Source organism: Lagopus leucura, unplaced genomic scaffold (genome assembly GCF_019238085.1).
Source record: "Lagopus leucura isolate 7727_CA_CO unplaced genomic scaffold, USGS_WTPT01 Super-Scaffold_100001, whole genome shotgun sequence".
In the NCBI taxonomy this organism is placed as follows: Eukaryota; Metazoa; Chordata; class Aves; order Galliformes; family Phasianidae; genus Lagopus; species Lagopus leucura.
The window spans coordinates 4,423,624-4,440,842 of NW_024962262.1; the positions used below are offsets into that span (position 1 = coordinate 4,423,624).

At 42.7% G+C, this 17,219-nt stretch overlaps 1 protein-coding gene across 2 annotated transcripts in view; it reads left to right on the forward strand.

Annotated features, from left to right (window-relative positions):
• The first annotated feature begins 9,955 nt into the window (after positions 1-9,955).
• Positions 9,956-17,219, forward strand: part of WASF3 (WASP family member 3) — a 61,648-nt gene continuing 54,384 nt past the window's right edge. For both annotated transcript variants that reach the window (XM_042868453.1, XM_042868449.1), the window contains exon 1: positions 9,956-10,010. The gene's annotated coding sequence lies outside the window, so the exon portion shown is untranslated. The remainder of the gene's footprint in view (positions 10,011-17,219) is intronic.

Genomic DNA, 17,219 nt, shown 5'->3' on the forward strand with positions numbered 1-17,219 from the left:
GATCGCCGCCCGCGGGGACAGCAGGGCCGCCGGCCGCGCTCCCTCCCCGCCGTCCTGGGTGGCGTGCCCTGTCCATGGTGCTGAGCGGCGGCCGCGTAGAGCAGAGCGGGCGGGAGACAGCGGGCTGCGCCCTTCGCGCTCGTCCCACGCTGGGCTTCGTCGTCAGCAGAGGAATACCGAGAGGAGTGTTTTCCTTCAGGTTGCATACGCACAAACCCCGAATCGCTGCTATGCGAACTGTGCAACAGATGTTTTCCAGGCTGGATTTTCCTCTTTTAGCCACTCTAAGAAGCCAGGGAGATTAATTAAAGCCAGAGTTGCCGTAGGTGAATTGCTCTTCACGTGTTTGCAGGGGCTATCTCGTTGCTCCTGTTTATATCTTCATCAGTTGTTTACACAGGATGGATGATTAAATCAGCACTCTGAAAATGGCTTCTGCTTTCATTTATTTACATTTACTTTTAATTTTTAGGATAACAGCAGAAATAATGAGAAACAGCGGGGAACAGGAAACCGATTGAGATTGATCGTTTTGTGCAGTCAGCTTGTGATGACCTTTGGGGAAAGTGGGTATTTAATTTTTACTGATGTTGTAAAGGCACAGACAAAGTCCTGACCTTTCTGATCCAGGGTGACCACTATGAGTATCCCACTGAGAATTAATTACAATTGCCTGGAGCTGCTCCAAGAAGCCTTTATTAGAGTACTATAAATGTGGTAAAAGCGATCAGTATGTCTGGGAGAAGCTATTCCATGTGCCTGCTGTGATATCTAAAAGAAGCTCAGACTTGTCAGCTTGTTGTTTTGTTTTGCTGTTCATTAATAAGACTGAAACTGGAAAGACAGCATTAGAACCCCAGGGCGAGTGTTTCCTATCATTCTACTCTTCACACAGATACTTTTGTATTAGATTAAAGCACAGTAGATACAAATAGGCAGTACAAAAATCAAATATCCCCCCAAGAGATAAGACACAGCGCAGCTCTCTACTGTACAAAGCAGAATACAGCAGCTTCTTCTACTAGCTTCCTAGCAATGAAAAGTGGAAGTGAACCAAGAGTGCCACACAAAACTCTGAACAAGGAAGTATTTAAATTCAAGGTATGCTACAATGCTGTTGTATTTCAACAACCAGCAGAAAGCCAGGGCTATTAGTCACATGGGAATTTGCATTCCTTTCCCCCAGAGATCAGTCTAAAAATGGAAAATAAGACGCTCGTAGAAGCTTTAGGAAGAAGTATATCATACAAGATGCAATGATTTTGTCAGATACTTTGCCAAAAGGACTGGAATTCAATAAGAAGGTTTAAATAAGAATTGTAAAACCATCTACATTTGTTTTGGAGGAGGATTTAATTGGGAATGATGATGAAAAATCCAGAAGTAGATTAACCTAAAATGGAAAGGGCAGCCAAGTTACAGCAGATGTCTTTTTATTGTACTTTAAGTGCCTTATAATAGGGAAAATATGCTATGTAATCACAGTTGTTTCTAAACTGTCTTTTTTGGGGGGGTGAGGAAACGGGGAGTTGGAGGGGAGAAGGAAAGAGGGATAAGGTTTCCAATGAGGCACTGGTTGAAAAAGCAGAATCAAAAAGACATAGCTGCAGACAGTCTGTATTGAACTGTTTTTATTACAGAGTTCCGGAGTTTGGTTTGATGTATGGTAGGAAAGACAGCTGCCTCTGATTCCAGCTAAAACCCAGTGAGCAAACAGCCTCTATTTCTCCCTTCCGCCTTGCCTTCTCAAGCATCTACATTTCATAAGGGCTCTGTCACTCTCTCTCACAAAGCTTTCCAGTAACCCTTGCTGTGGGTTCACTGAGATTTCTTTATTCCGACAGGTTTTTGTTCTAACTTGCTGTGATTGCTTTTCTTTCTCTCCTGTGTCAGTGAAGAGATCCTCCTTTAATGCTGTTATCCAAATAATAGATTTTCCTACACATGAAAAGCTGATGTTAAGATTTAATCAAAATTTCCCCTTCATTCCCTTAAAAAAAAATATTCTACCCAAAATGAGGCTGAGGGGTGAGGGAGTGAAAGATAGTAGAAGAGACAGGCTATCCTGTAAGACATATGCTCAATTTCCCAGCAAGGCTTAATTACGATTGGAAGTTTGCACTCCTGTTCCCTTTGACAAACCAAGTGCTGTGCTGTGCAATGCTCTTGTATATTACAGTTTGTGTGCACACAGGTAAGATCTGCTTGTGTATTATGGCAATTTTACATTACATTAATTGTGTATGAGAACAGAGACTGTAGATTTCTCCTCTGAAGACTGTAAGCATACATGCGCATTCCAGGCAGAGTGAAGAACCACAGAAAATGCTCACTTTCATGCTCCTTTAATATAGGTTTAGTCCTGCAAGTAATTGAGCTTACTGAACCAGGAGGTACAGGCAGAACTTCTAAATCTACACATTCTCAGCCAAAAGGCCCTAAGATAACATTAGGACAAGAGATTTTTTCTATTGGCAGTACCAAATGTATGACTGACATTTGAGGAGACTCACACCTCCTGCTCTGTGGGTACACGAGTGTGATTGACAATGAGAGGCTTCAGATAGAACATGCAAGATGGAGACTTAACACGGTGCCTTCCTCTCAGCTCTGCATAATGAAATGTGCCATCGTGTTTCGAGGAAGAGAATTATTTTCCTCACTTTCTAATGTAAAACTTACTTGAAGTACACCAGTGTCAACCAAAGAACAAAATCTACAGAATTTAAATGCCAAAACTATGTGCGTAAGGACAATTACAGAATAAGTGTAATAAAACAAATCCAAGAAATGTGACATTTTGAATTTCATTAGAAAGAAATATTGCTGTTTTCAAGATTAGAAACGTGTCTACTTGCGAAAATAAGCCTTTCTTTCCTGTTTTCAAGCTCTACGTTTTAGACATCTGCTGCATCTCAACTTAGCTAATTTCAGTAACATTCCACACCATTAGGTAAGCTTATTGTAAGAAAAGAAGTACTAATTAAACTGTCATGATAATTAAACAGTTTAATTTTATATTTATTTACAAAAAAAAAAAATTCTCCAGTGACATATTAATTATGCATAAAGCTTTGCCTTGTAAAAAAGTTGGTTGGTTTTCAAATACACATCTCATCTCTATTTATTTTTAGAAAGCTCCTCTTTCAAATTGACAGCATTTCAACTATTTTAGTACTTTGACAGAGATCTAAATTCCCCTCTGATTATTTTTTCAGTATTAACACCAGGTGGCTTTTCTTTCCTTTGTAATCAAAATACAGCTACTTGTTACTTCTGAAGCAGCAAAAAGCTTCACTTTTAATCTTGGTCTTCATTCAGCCTTGCCCTATTCAAGTCACCTTCTTTTCCCAGAGGACTGCTCAGAAGATGAGTTCAGTCTATAACTCTCTATATATCTGGAGCTCTGCCAAGGAACAGAACCTTTGGAGGGCTTATGGTAGAAAAATATTCTTAGAGCAATACAGCTCTTTGAGGGGAGTAAGGTGAATATTAAAACCTCCTGAAGACTGCTAATGTTCCAGTCTATCACAACAAATAGAACTGGCCAGTCTTTGCAGTGATAATATCATACTCATGATGTCAATGAACTCACTGCTCACCTTCAGGCTAACACTTCCAAGGAATGCAACATTGCCAGATATGTTACTGAGTGATACTAAGAAAGACTAGGAAAGTGATAATCTGTCACAGAATCATAGAATGGCCTAGGTTGAAAAGGACCACAATGATTATCTAGTTTCCAACCCCCCTGCTATGTGCAGGGTCGCCAACCAGCAGACCAGGCTGCCCAGAGCCACATCCAGCCTGGCCTTGAATGCCTCCAGGGATGGGGCATCCACAATTTGCACAATTTAGAGATGAAAGGAGGCATCCCAGTTTGAGTAAAAGTGATACAGTCATGCAAGCATACACTCAAAGTCAAATTACTGCGTGCTCAAAATCTAAGAATCTTACGATCTTATGTGTGCAGTTTTTGCCTGCTGGTGTCCAAGATGGCCAGCTTTCACTGACAATTCTGAAACATCTTTTTGTGTCTCTTACACAAAAAGTGTTGTATACTAGGTACAAGAGATATTTAATGAACATTAACATAAATTAAGGAAATGTTTTACTTCACTTGCTTAGAAGATGCTGGTATTTTTTTTTTTGCTAAGTGATATAAGCAAGGTGGAGAAAACCTTGTTGAATGATCCTTTTAAGACGCTGGAGAAGACTGTTTGGAAAGAAATAAACATAGAGCAATTATCAAAAGTCACAAAACTTTTAGGAAACTGTTGGCTGAATTTCTCAAAGAATATGTCCTGAGTTTGGTAATGTTTTATATTTTTGTCAGTGTCCTGGATGATGGAACAGAAAGAATACTTACATATTTGCAAATGTTTCAAATCTAGTGGCAATCTAAATGGTTTCGATAAATGGAACAACTGGTCCAAAAAAAAAAAAAAAAGGATGAACTTCAAAAAAGAAAATGCAAGGTCTGCATTGAATCTGGAAAAGCTGAGTGCATTAACACAAGATGAGAAACAGCTGACTAGGTACAAGTTTTGCTGAAAAATACGTTGAGGTTACAGTGACTCATAAGTTGAACATGTATCAACAATGTCACACTATTTCAGCAAAAGCAAAACATGCGGCATTGGTACTGAGTGATGCATGTCTAGTTCTGTGCAATGAACTTCAGCAAATGTGGAGGCAAAAGAAAGAAAGGAAAGTGATCAGGGAACTAGAAAACATGTCCTGTGCGGCAGAGCTGAAAGGAGCTAGGGATTTAATTTATTGAATGAATGACTGGAGAGACATGAGAAGCCTTCAAGTAATCAAAGATTATCATTTCTTGTCAAAGCCCACTGTGAATAGAACAAGAAAAGAATGTGCTAAAATTATAACAGGGAAAAATCATGTTACTAAAAACTTTCTGACTGTAAAAACTAGGCAAGAAGGCAGGAGGAAATTGTGACATCTGCTCTTTAGGTTAAATACTTTAGTCTTGTCACAGGAGGGTGGATCAAGATATCATTTGGCTCCACTTTCTTTGTCTGTGTCACCAAACTCCCTGTTCAATTTCATAGTGAACTTTATTATTTTTAGTTAATTTATACATATTTTTGAAAGGTTGTCTCCATAAAAATACATCTCACTTTGTTCAGATCTATGTACTTGATTTTCTTCTGGTGTTCCCTATTGTTACCTCCATAACTCAATTATTTTTATCTCATCTTCTTCCACACTGGAACTCTGGATATTAAGTTAACTGGGAATGGGGAGCTGAAGAACGCATGCCAACTGGAAGAGCCCCTCGGGAAGGCACTGGGAGGAAAGGAGCAGGGCTAACTGCAACCTTATTTCAGTCCTTTGCAGTATAACAGAAAATAACAATATATATCACAGTGCATATGTCATAGGACCCTGTTTGCCTGGGGAAACATTCAGGAGTGTTTTGTTTTAGCTGTTGTGCGAGCTTATACACGTATTTAGTCCTTGTCATGAAAAGAAGGTAATCTACGAGTGGGTTTATAAATGGCTGTGCTTGTTTTGAATTTGATTCCTATGAGGTCAGCTATGAAGGCGTTACCATGATTTTTTTTTCCTTTTTTTTCTGGTGAGTTAAATATACTTGCATGGTTGAAAGACTGGTATTGTATTTAATTCTTTTTTCTTTTTCTTTTTTTTTCATTTGCATTCACCGCTATGACATTTCAAGTTCTTGAACAGTTCTTGACTCAGGATCTGAAGTTCTGTTGGATAAACCAAGGTTTCCCTAACAGTGTAGTTCCCAACTGCAGCTTTCCATGGCTCTTGTTCTGACCCACAAAACAAGGTAATACTGTAGTTTCTGACTCCCTTGATAGATAATTTCATTAGCACTATCAATTCCAAAGTCTTAAGCAGGGAAGAGGAAAAAAAAAGAAAAAGAAATTAAGATAAATGTAAACCTTGTGATAATATGAGATACTCTCTGTATGCATCAAGAGTTGCTATAGATGTTGCATGGAAAATAAGGAACAAAAGAGTACTTTGAAACTTGCCTATTTTGAAGGAGTCAGCTTCCACATGTCATGCCTCTATATCAGAAGCAATTCACACAGGTTCAAATATAGGACAAAGGCACTCGATGGTCAGAGAGCTTCTGCTTATGCTCTGGCTGTATCTAACTGTCCCTCTGATTTTGTCAAAGAGAAAGATGTTAGCAGAGTAAAACACTGACTGATGCCCTGACTCATTTGTGTGCTTCTGTGAACTAGAAGAGAGATTTCTAAAGGCACATGGGGGAGTTAAATGAGAAACTCTTGCTGAAAGTAAGTGGAAAATGGATGATTGCAGACCTGTTGGTAAATTTTACCCATGATACTACAAGAAAAACAAATCAGATGGAGTGAGGCTACTAATATCTATCGGACATCGGGCTGGGAGCAATCAAACATAGCTGTCATAAATCTTCCAATATCCATGTCTTTTTATGGGATCAATAGAGTGAGAAAGCAGCTAGGGAGTTCCTAAAACCCAGCTGCACAAATCCTCTGACAGCAGGCAACATGCTGCTATTCCTTACACTTTCATTTGTTATCTGGAAGAGCTGATTTTTACCCAGTAAGAGTTTTTTTTTTTGCCTTTGATGCTATACCTCCGTTATGATTGGTGATGATAACACAACAGCTTCAGGGAAAGATGGCTGGGTCTGCAAAAAGCATCATACATCAATAGAGAATCCAGACAGGAAAAACAGAATTTAGTTCATCCTTAGCTTGTTGAAAAAGTGTTCTGTTCAGCACACTTTGAAACAGCTACTTAGGGATTTGTGAGTTTCCCTTCCCTTCTCTTATTTCGGATTGGACATTCACACTCTTTGTTTCTTAGTTTCATCTCATTAGTCCTAACTGCATCTTGCACAGTACAGCAGCTAAATCAACAGCCTGTTACTAGTTACATCTTTTTGTATTTCATTTTTTAATCTCCAAAGAACTTGGAACTGAGTCTTCTGTGGGCTTATTTTTTAAAAGGGAGCTTATTCAACTGATAATGCCATAAAACCATTAAGAGACTGCATCCATTCCTGCTTCACAGGATATCCTAATCCACTGCCATACCAAAGTGTCAGAGCCAGCAAATAAAAACAAGTGTTTTGCATAGCAAATAGTTCTTATGAATTACTCATAAATAGCGAGTGGACCTCACTATTAATTAGTAGAATTACAACTTTTGTTTGGTTGATGAATGTAGCTGTCTTGAAAAGTTGCTGGCCTTCCTTTTGTTCTTGTTTTCCTACATTTTTTTTTCCACAAAATCGATTATACACAGTGCCTCTTTGAACTTAGGTGGAATGTTTCCTTTGAGGATCCACTTGCACCTTGCTTTCACAGACTTTGTCAGTTTCTCAGTATTCCAGAAATCGAGGTATATTAAAAGGAGAAGAAAAAAAAGCAAAATAGTTAATAGTCTCAGGAAATATTCCTGGAAAATATGAATAGAATGAAAATACCAATAATGAATGTAATATTGAGCATATGAATAGCACAAGAAATATTTACACAGACTTGTCAAGGCTAAATAGTTTTGCGTTAATGGAAAAGAAATTCCATTAACAGACACACAGTAACTCATGAAGCATCTTCTGTTGTGCATCGCATATATCCTCTGGCCATCCTAAATCAATTACCTCATTCACAACTTGGAGGCCCTTTCTACAGGGTGGGACTGTGGCTGGAGGCAAAGCAATTTATTGCAAGAGCTGATTCAGCAAGAAACTCTTCAGGGGCCTATCAATGTTCCATTAATAATCAGAGATGCTGTAACGATTATTGGTGGCACTGTAAATCATTTGAATAACATTATTTATTTTTAACATTACTCAGCAACTTGGTGTTTCCTGAAAGAGAGAAAGGTTTCTCAATCACACAATACGCTCTTTGGCAGGAAGCAACAAGAAGTACGAAACTTTCAAAAGGTTGTTTCTTCTTATGCTGCACATTTTTTTGAGTGAAATCAATTACACAAGAAGAGGAAGTCCTTACAAATCTGATTTAAGTCAGTGTGAGCACTGCTAGGAAAATTTCATGCTCACTTCCGCTAACCCATCTTGACTTTGGTCTCCAGTAACTCTGCCTTTTCATTACTCCCTGAAGCCTCATTCTGCCTTCAAATGAAATTAATAGCAGAAAGATCAATCCTGGACATCTTTTGGTGCACCAGTCCAAAGCTGAATCTATTCGCTTCAGAGGGCTTTTATGCAGCATCATTTTACCTGAAAGTTGAAACAGTTAGACAAAAGCTGATAGAGTTATTCCCTGCAGATAATTTTAGCACTTTTTCTTTTTTCTGTCTCAGGATGAAAACTTAGTACAGATTAAATGCAAATTGATTTGCCTTACTTGCAAATTCCAAGGCAAGGGCAAAATTGCATTAACAAAGCTCTGCCTGAGTCCCATTTTTACAAGATTTAGACATTATTAAAAAGAGCTACGGGTGCTGAAATGTCACACATAGAGAGAAGAAAAATAAAAGCTGCGAAGAAATCCAAGGGACTGGAACACGGGTGGATCAAAATAAACGCTCTTCGATATCTTCCATCACACAGGACACTTGCTTGTGTTGACGGAGCAGAAAAAAATAACCGGTAGAGACAGGTCTGTTTGAAATTAATGTATTTTTCCAACCTCGAGAGCTCATTTTCAATATGGAAAAAAGCTGCCACTGAACGAGCATTAATGCAGCAGCGCTTTAACGATGCAAGGTCATTTAACATCGGTTTTATTTTGCGGTCTCTGAAAAGTTTCCTCTTTCCCGCTGCACGTCTTAGGTAAAACAGCCTCTTTTTTTAACGAAGTGACTTTTATCTCCTATGACCGCGTGCAAGCGAGCCCTTAGCTGAAGAAAAAGACCGTGGCTCCCTTCTTTAGCTTTGTTACTCGGTGACTCCTCTCCGTTTGCTTTGCCAGCGATCTTAACGCCGTCACCATCTGCACTACAAAGCGCAAGTAAAGCCGCACGGCTTAACGCTTTTGCCATATAACCTTCTGTGATTACATCGGCGGTTCTCAAGCTGCCGCCTCTCACCACGTTTGATCGCGGCGATTTGGGATCATTTTTCCCCACAGGGCAGCAGCTCCGAGGAGCCGCCCGTGAGCCCGACCGCCGCGTCGGAGTCGAGCAAACTTTGCGACGCCCCACACGCTCGGCTCGGGGCGGCTCCAGGCAGCCCGCGTCCAGCCGAGGTCACTCATCGGCGGCCCCGAGCCCTTTGAAGTCCGGAGGCGATTGTTCCGCGCCCCCCGGAACCTCGTTCACATGGAAACGTCGGGGCTTTTTTCTTTTTTTCTTTTCTGAAGGCTTCGCGGCGACCCACAAAAGCCCCCCGCCCCCGGGACCGCCACAAAGGATGCAGAGCGGACGTCGTCTGGGCCGCGCCGCAGCTGCGGCTCGCGCAGCCCCGGCCCCCGCCGCAGGCCCCAAGCCTCAGCGCGGGTGGGCGCGGGCACGGCCGGGGCGCGCACTTGGGATTCGCTGGGAAGTGGGTCAGCGGGGCGGGCGGAGGGCGAGGGCACGGCCCGGGGTGCCCGCCGCCAACGGGAGGGAGGGAGGCGAAGGGCGGGAGGCGGGCGGCAGGCCGAGGGAGAGCCGAGATCGACCCCGCGCCCGAGAGAAACCGCCCGCCGGCATCCCCAGGCCGGGCTCGCACAGCGTGCGGGAAGCGGCGAACCGGCAACCCGCGGACAGCCTTCTTGCGAGCCCCAGGTAGGGGCCGCTGATTGACGGCTCGACCCTCCCTCCCGGCGTTTCCATTGATTGCTTTTCACGCCAATCAAGGAGGTGCGCGGCGAGAGATTGGCTGTCGCCCGTCCTCCTTGTCCCGCCCCTCTTGGCGCGGGCCAAAGGGGGAAGCGAGGGGGCGGGGCTTTCGGCAGAGGGGTGGGGCGGTGAGGGCGCGGGGTCTCAGCCGGGGAAGGCTCCGCGCGGTGGCGGCGGTGGCCGTAGGGGACGGCGGCGCGGGATGGGACGGAGCGCGGCGTCAGGTGGGTGAGGGGCCGCGCAACCGCCGCCACCTTCCCCGGCGGTGGTCTGTAAGCCGAGGTCCGTGCTGTGGGGCCAACGCCGGCCGTGGGATGCGGTCGTGAGGTTCCCGGGCAGAACGCGCTTCGCGCGCACGGGCGGTTCGGATTTGCGCTCCGTGCAGGAATGGGAACGCGGCGTGTGACCGCGTCTTTGTGCCGCTTTGTCAGCGGTGGGGAGCGGGGATCGGGGAGCGAGTCCTCCCGGAGGGAAGGATGGGGCGGATTGGGACGCAGCCGGGAACTCGGGAGACTTAACATCCGAGGGGTGGTTGTGCTTCGCTGTGTGCCGGGCTGGGCTCTTTATTTTGTCTTTACGCGGGGAATCGAAAAGCGTTGTTTTTGCATGAGATAGCGGTGTTGTTCTGACTTGGCCTGAGACGGTGCTTTCCCTGGTAGTGCGGTGCTGCTTGGAGGAGGGAGTGAAGTAATGGAGTAGCGGTACGGCTGCGCTTCTCCAGCACGCTGCCCTGCTCCACAGCCCGCATCTCGGAGCTCAGCCATCCGGCTGCTGCTACGTGGATCGGTGCGATGTGGGACCATTAGGTTGTAAGGGTGAAGTGACAAGTTACAGCGCTGGCAAACTTGAGGATCCAAAGGATTAAACCCTGTATTTGAGGTGTGGAAATGCACTTTGTTAGGTGTTGCGCTCAGTTAGCGCTAGCTTAGTTTGGCATTTAAGGAGAAAACAGACTAACGTGGAAGGACCGTCACTTGCACTGAAATGAAGGCCCCACGTCGTTCTGGCTCTGTGAACGTGGCTTTCAAGTAGGTCCTGCCAGAAGGAGGCTTTATCTGTAGCTGTTCAGCCTGTCACCAGGACCGGGCTGTATTCCCGCTGAACAATGTGGCAGCAAGATATATTTCCAGAAGCGTTCTGGGGTTCTGTTATGCAAAGCAAACTCTTCTTCTGCTGGCTGAAGGGTGACTTCGGAGGGGTTTTTTGCTGTTTGCATGGCTTGTGGAAGTGGGAATGTAGTTACTGGGCAGTGAATGGAGAGGTTTTGTTGTATGTGAAATAATTGAGTCAGTCCTTTTTCTTCTCCTTTTCCACAGCTATTTTCTTCACATAAAGAAGATTAGAAAACACTTCTTAATCAGATGCTGAAACAATGGTCTTGATTATACACAATAGTTACGGAAGTTGTGCGGTCTTTGCTAATCTTTCTGTTTGTGGAAGTAATAAAAAATGACTTTATTCCAGAATTAGAATTGCTTGTGTTATAAAAAGAGACTTTCATAGCAGGAATAAGTTAACAAGGCTTCAGGTTTGATTTATATGGTTCAGTGCATACTATTCTCTATAGTTAATGGTAGCGTAGCCATGCTCTGCTTTTTAGAATATGCCCTGTCTGTACAACATATCTTAAATAAACAATGATGATGATTTTAGGAGTGCTAATACCAGCTTCTTACGCACTGGTTGTTCTTGGTTGACTAGATTAGCTCAGATGTATATGGTTTGTTCTTCAGTGTGAGGAAGCACACCATGTATTTATATGAAACAGTAAGTGTCTGCAGGCAGTATTCCTCTGCAGAGGGAAGCAAAAGAAAAGCCACAGATGTGACAGATGATAGTAATGTTAGCTCAAAGCTTCTTGTATGCAATGATTAGTAGGGCAGTGTTTGAAAAAAAAAAACCAAACTCCAGCAGATATTGCAGAGACTTACAGAAGAGCTAATAGCAGATGAGCATTTAAATCGCTGTGTTGGTGTCACCTGGACAGTGGATTAGCGCTCATGCTTGTGCAAGTATTCCATTTTGTCTGAACTTCCTGTGTAGACAATTCGGTCTTGGTAGAAAGAAGAGTGAATGGAGTAGTGTAGACTGCTGGAGAGAACTGCTTATCTTATACTAAGTAGATGTGGCTCTTAGGGGTGTGGTTTGATTGATGTGGTGATGGGTTGACAGTTGGACTAGGTAATCTTGTCTGTCTTTTCCAGTCTTAAAGGTTCTGTGATTCTGAAATAAACATATGCAGTTAAATCTTTGTTCTTTTGAACCACCCACAGCACCATCTTCCAAAGCTCTTGTCTGCTCATAGCAAGAAATGGGTGAAAAAGAAATTGTACAAGTGAAGTCTTTTCTTAGTTGCTGTGCAATTGCAGTACAGTTTTGTAACTGAATTTGAAATAGATTTTGTAATACAGCACTTCATCATCTCTTTCATTCAAAGTTGTATCGATATCTCACCTAATTCATGGGTGGCACCAGTGAAGTTTTGGACTTTTTGTGGTTGTTACTAAGAACTTGCTGACAGCGGATGGGAAGACAATGTTTTCACCTGGCTAATGTCTTAGAATCATAGAATTGCTCAGGTTGGAAAAGATCTTAAAGATCATCGAGTCCAACCACAACCTAACCATCCTACCTTAACTAACAACCCTCTACTAAATCATGTCCCTGAGCACCACATCCAAATGATTTTTAAACACATGCAGGGATGGTGACTCAATTACCTCCCTGAGGAGCCTATTCCAGTGCTTAACAACCCCTTCTGTAATGAAGTTCTTTCCTGATAACCAACTTAAACCTCCCCTGGCACAACTTGAGGCCATTTCCCCTCATCCTGTCACCTGTCACCAAGGAGAAGAGACCAACTCTCACTCACTGTAAACACCTTTCAGATATGGAAGAGAGCAGTAATGTCTCCCCTCAGCCTCCTCTTCCCCAGACTGAACACTCCCAGTTCTTTCAGTCTCTCCTCATAGGCCATATTCTCCAAGCCCTTCACAAGCCTTGTTGCCCTCCTTTGGACCTGCTCCAGCACCTCCATGTCCTTTCTGTACTGAGGTGCCCAAAACTGAACACAGCACTCGAGGTGAGGCCTCACCAGTGCCGAGTACAGGGGCAGGATGACTTCCCTAGTCCTGCTCACCACACCATTCCTGATCCAAGCCAGGATGCCATTGGCCTTCTTGGCCACCTGGGCACACTGATGGCTCATATTCAATCGACTGTCCATCAGTGCACCAAGGTCCCTTTCCATCAGGCAGCTTCCCAGCTACTGCTCCCCAAGCCTATAGGGTGCCTGGGTTGTTGTGACCAAAATGCAGGACCCGACACTTGGCCCTACTGAAAGTCATACAGTTTACCTTGGCCCATTGATCCAGTCTATCCAGGTCCCTCAGTAGGTGCCTAGAGAGTGGTTAGGCCCTGGAACGGGCTGCCCAGGGAGGTTGTGGATGCCCCGTCCTTGGACGTGTTCAAGGCCAGGTTGGACGGGGTCCTGGGCAACCTGATCTAAATGTGTATGTTTGGTGGCCCTGCTAAGCAGGGGGGTTGGAACTACATGATCCTTGAGGTCCCTTCCAACCCGGGTGATTCTGTGATTCTGTGCGATTCTGTGCCTTTCTCCCCTCAGGCAGATCAACGCTCCCTCTCAACTTGGTGTCTGCAAACTTACTGAGGGTGCACTCGATCCCCTCATCAAGACTGTTAATAAAGATGTTAAATAGAAGTGGCCCCAGTACTGAGCCCTGGGGGATGCTGCTCATGCCCGGCTGCCAACTGGATTTATCTCCATTGACCACAACTCTTTGGGCCTGGCCATCCAGCCAGTGTTTCACCCAGCAGAGTGTATGCACATCCAAACTGTGGGCAGCCAGCTTCTCCACAAAAATGTTGTGGGGAACAGTGTCAAAGCTTTCACGGAAGTCCAGATAGACCACCGTGACAGCCATACCTTCATCCACCAATGGGTCACCTTGTCATAGAACGAAATTAGGTTTGTCAAACAGGATCTACCATTTGTAAACCCACGCTGACTGGGCCTGATTCCCTGGTTAACCTTTAACTGGTCCATGATTGTTCCTGAGATTATCCATTCCATAACCTTCCCCAGCACCGAGGTGAGACTGTAGCTGAGATAGGCCTGTAGCTACCAGGATCATCTTTCAGTCCCTTTTTGAAGATGAGCATCACATCTACCAGTCTCCAGTCCACCAGGACATCCCTGGTTAGCCAGGACTGCCAAAATGATGCAGAGAGGGTTGGCAACCACATCTGCTAACTCCCTCAGCACTCTGGGGTACAATCCATCCGGCCTCAGTTATCTAATTCTGAAGTTATTCAGTGTAAAGAAGAACCAGGTTGGAAATAGGTGTCTTCCAGAGTTAAATGCAGCTGCACATTGTGTTCTGAAGGTTTCTTTTCCAAGGGATGCTACAAGTAGTGACTGCTTATTCTCTTAAGAGCAGAAATAGGAAAGATAGAGGGTATTTCTCTTCCCCTATGTCAGACTTGTACGGAATTTTTGTAACTTATGGAAATCGATGTCTAAGAATTACATGAAGGCATCTTGAACCTTGGCTCTGCAGAAAGACTGCTACACCACACATTTTTTCCTGAGAACCTAGCCTGAGTTTAGAGTTAACGATGAATTAATATGAAATAAGACCACGTTTATTTGTTCAGCACTAATGTGTGAGTGCTTTCCTTCACGCTTACTGGCATTTAGATCCAACTGTTCAGAAGGCAACCTGTTGTAAAAGCCTCTGAAATGTTGCACTGGGGTGGTTGTATCTGCAGACGTGTTGTTTTTCACCCCTATAAAATCTGAAGTAACTGAAATGTGTTTAGCTATTCACTTCTTTTTCCTCCTCTAAAAGAAGAAACAAAATGTTTGGGAAGAAATAAAGAAATATGTGCGTAGGATCAGCTAAAGATCAGAAGGGAAGTCTTTGTGGTCACTTAAAGCAGTGAAATCAGAGCTTATCTTGTTTAACTTCTTTATTTTTTGTCAGGTGAAGCTACTGGAGAATTTTTGTGAAGGTTTATTAGTATGGCAAGCATGTATTAGACTTGTTTGTGCTTTGGAAGACAAATCCAATTTCATTTGTGGTAGGGATTTACAGGGATTCTTAAACACTTGGCAAATCAGTTTTCCACTGAAATGTTCGACATTAAACTAATGGTGTTCTCTGGGTCTGTGGTCAAACATGGTATTTTTACTTATTTATTTATTCATAATGGAGTTTATATTTAGCAGAATTCTGGTTGCTAATTTTCAAGATTTTGGAGCAGCTTCCTACCTTTTGAGTACAGGTGTGACGTGACTTCTTTGTTCTCTTATGGGTTTGATAGCCAAATGTGTTTGTAGGGATCAAGACTGGGGGAAAATGTGTGATTCTTGTAAGTGTGGATTATCTTTATGCCACGTTGATTTTATTTTTGAGTTGCCACTACTGATGTTACTCTGAGTTAAGTATCTTTTGTTTTAAGTGCAGAAAAGTTGAGTTGCTCAGGTAGAACTTGATTAATGCTTGTGTTTGTTTTAAACACAGAAGTCAGTCAAAAACAAAAAACGTTTCCCCAGCATTTCATAAGCAGGTTATGTTTAAAATATGTTGGTTCTCTCCTAATCATTCATAATTTCAAGTTGTCTGGCGAGAGGTGGCTGTTTTGTTGCTTTTTTTAATTGTTTATTTGAAGTACTGGAAAGAACTGGCAGGAGAACTTGAGTGCTGAGTTACAGAATTGACTAAGAATTAGTGAACATAGTAACGTAACTAAAGTAAACATCTTGGATGTGGTCAGCATACAAGTATTTTGGCTTTAGCTATTGAATTAATCTTGCATTCTGAAATAGTTAGATTTTTGTAATAGTCTTCACAATGAAGACTAAGTGATGCAACCTTTTAAGTCCCGGTAAGTGGCATAGAGAGCGTACAGATACTTACAGTAATTTGAATCTGCCCTAGGTTCATGTTTTCTGGTCATTATAATGGACATAAATAGGAGTAATCTATCTGACGCAGTCCTAACTTCCAATGAATCTGTCAGAAACAGCATTTTAGGTTGACTTAAATTTGTTTTTTTTCTTGTCCTGAAATAAAAATATTCTGGTGCACAGAGTTATGGCCTGACTTGTTTTCTCTCTAGTTCCATAAATCAGAACTAGATTCAGTTTCCCTGTTCTTTGGCATGACATTTTATTGCGCATCCCTGTTGTTGAAGTTGGCCCTGCACAGAAACTATGAAATAATTTCTTGTGGTAGAACTCTATCAAGCATCATTTATTTGCACAGCAGTCTGCACAGATAAATTCACATTAATGAAATATATTTATCACCATTAAGTTCAAATATTGCAGGTTTTCTTGGAGGCTCATGCAGTCGTCGTCTCCTCCTGTGCAGCTGTAAAAGCATAGTTTGGCAGTTGTAAATAGCGTGGCTATGTTCTGGGGGTGCTTTTTTGATCTCTGAATACACACTTTGTTTAGAATGATATATGTACTATGTTTTTTGTGTCCTCTCAGTTTTGGATTGCTTGACAGAACTTTGAAGCTGGGAAGGAAATTTCATATTGTAAATAGTGAAAATGCTATTTCATGCATGATCTAAATGCAATTGATAGATAAATTTCTCCAACTTCATGGCAGCTACTAATGGTTATAATTGATCAGGCATTTGAAATTTTACATGGATATTCTTAGGTAGGCAAAGAGTGGTGAAATCTCTTTGCTGTCATTCGGCCTTTTTTTGTATTTTTTCCTACTGATTTTTTTTCTTGAAGGTCATTCATGTGGCCTTTCTGAGGTGGTGTCAGAATTTCAGGTGTTTGACTATGAGCATATGAAGCCATTTCTTATGTGCATTGTAGCTGTTGCTGAGCAGTTGACTACAGAAATAAGCTGCTGGTTGGAGTGGAGCTATGGTAGTACAATGTAGAGGCTTCACCATCTTCACTTGCAGTATTCAGTTTGGCTGGGTATGCTTCTAGGCGTGTTGGATTTGCCCAAATGGAAACCCTCATCTTTTGGGGACGTGTTTCTTTCTGTCTAGCGCAGTGCTACCCTGCTGTTAATGTGTCAGAGATTCTTGGTTCTGGGAACACTTTTGTCTGCTCGTTGGGAATTGAGTGATGTTGGATTTTCTTAGATGCTCAACTTTGTCACTTCTCATATTTTTCAATGTTTTTCTTCAGTAGCTTGTCCTTTAGGTTGTTGAGTAAATAGATAATAGTGTGCAGTAATATTATGGATTAAATGAGCATGCTTACTTCCTGGTTTATGAAGCCTATCTAACAATCTTATTGTTCTGGTAGATTATGTAGGCAGAGGTCATTGATGGCATAAACATGCAGCAGTGGAAATGCAATGTGACAGTGACAGTGCAATGGTGTTTTGGAGGCTGGAGTCCCACAGACTGCTCACAAGACAGCACATGCAG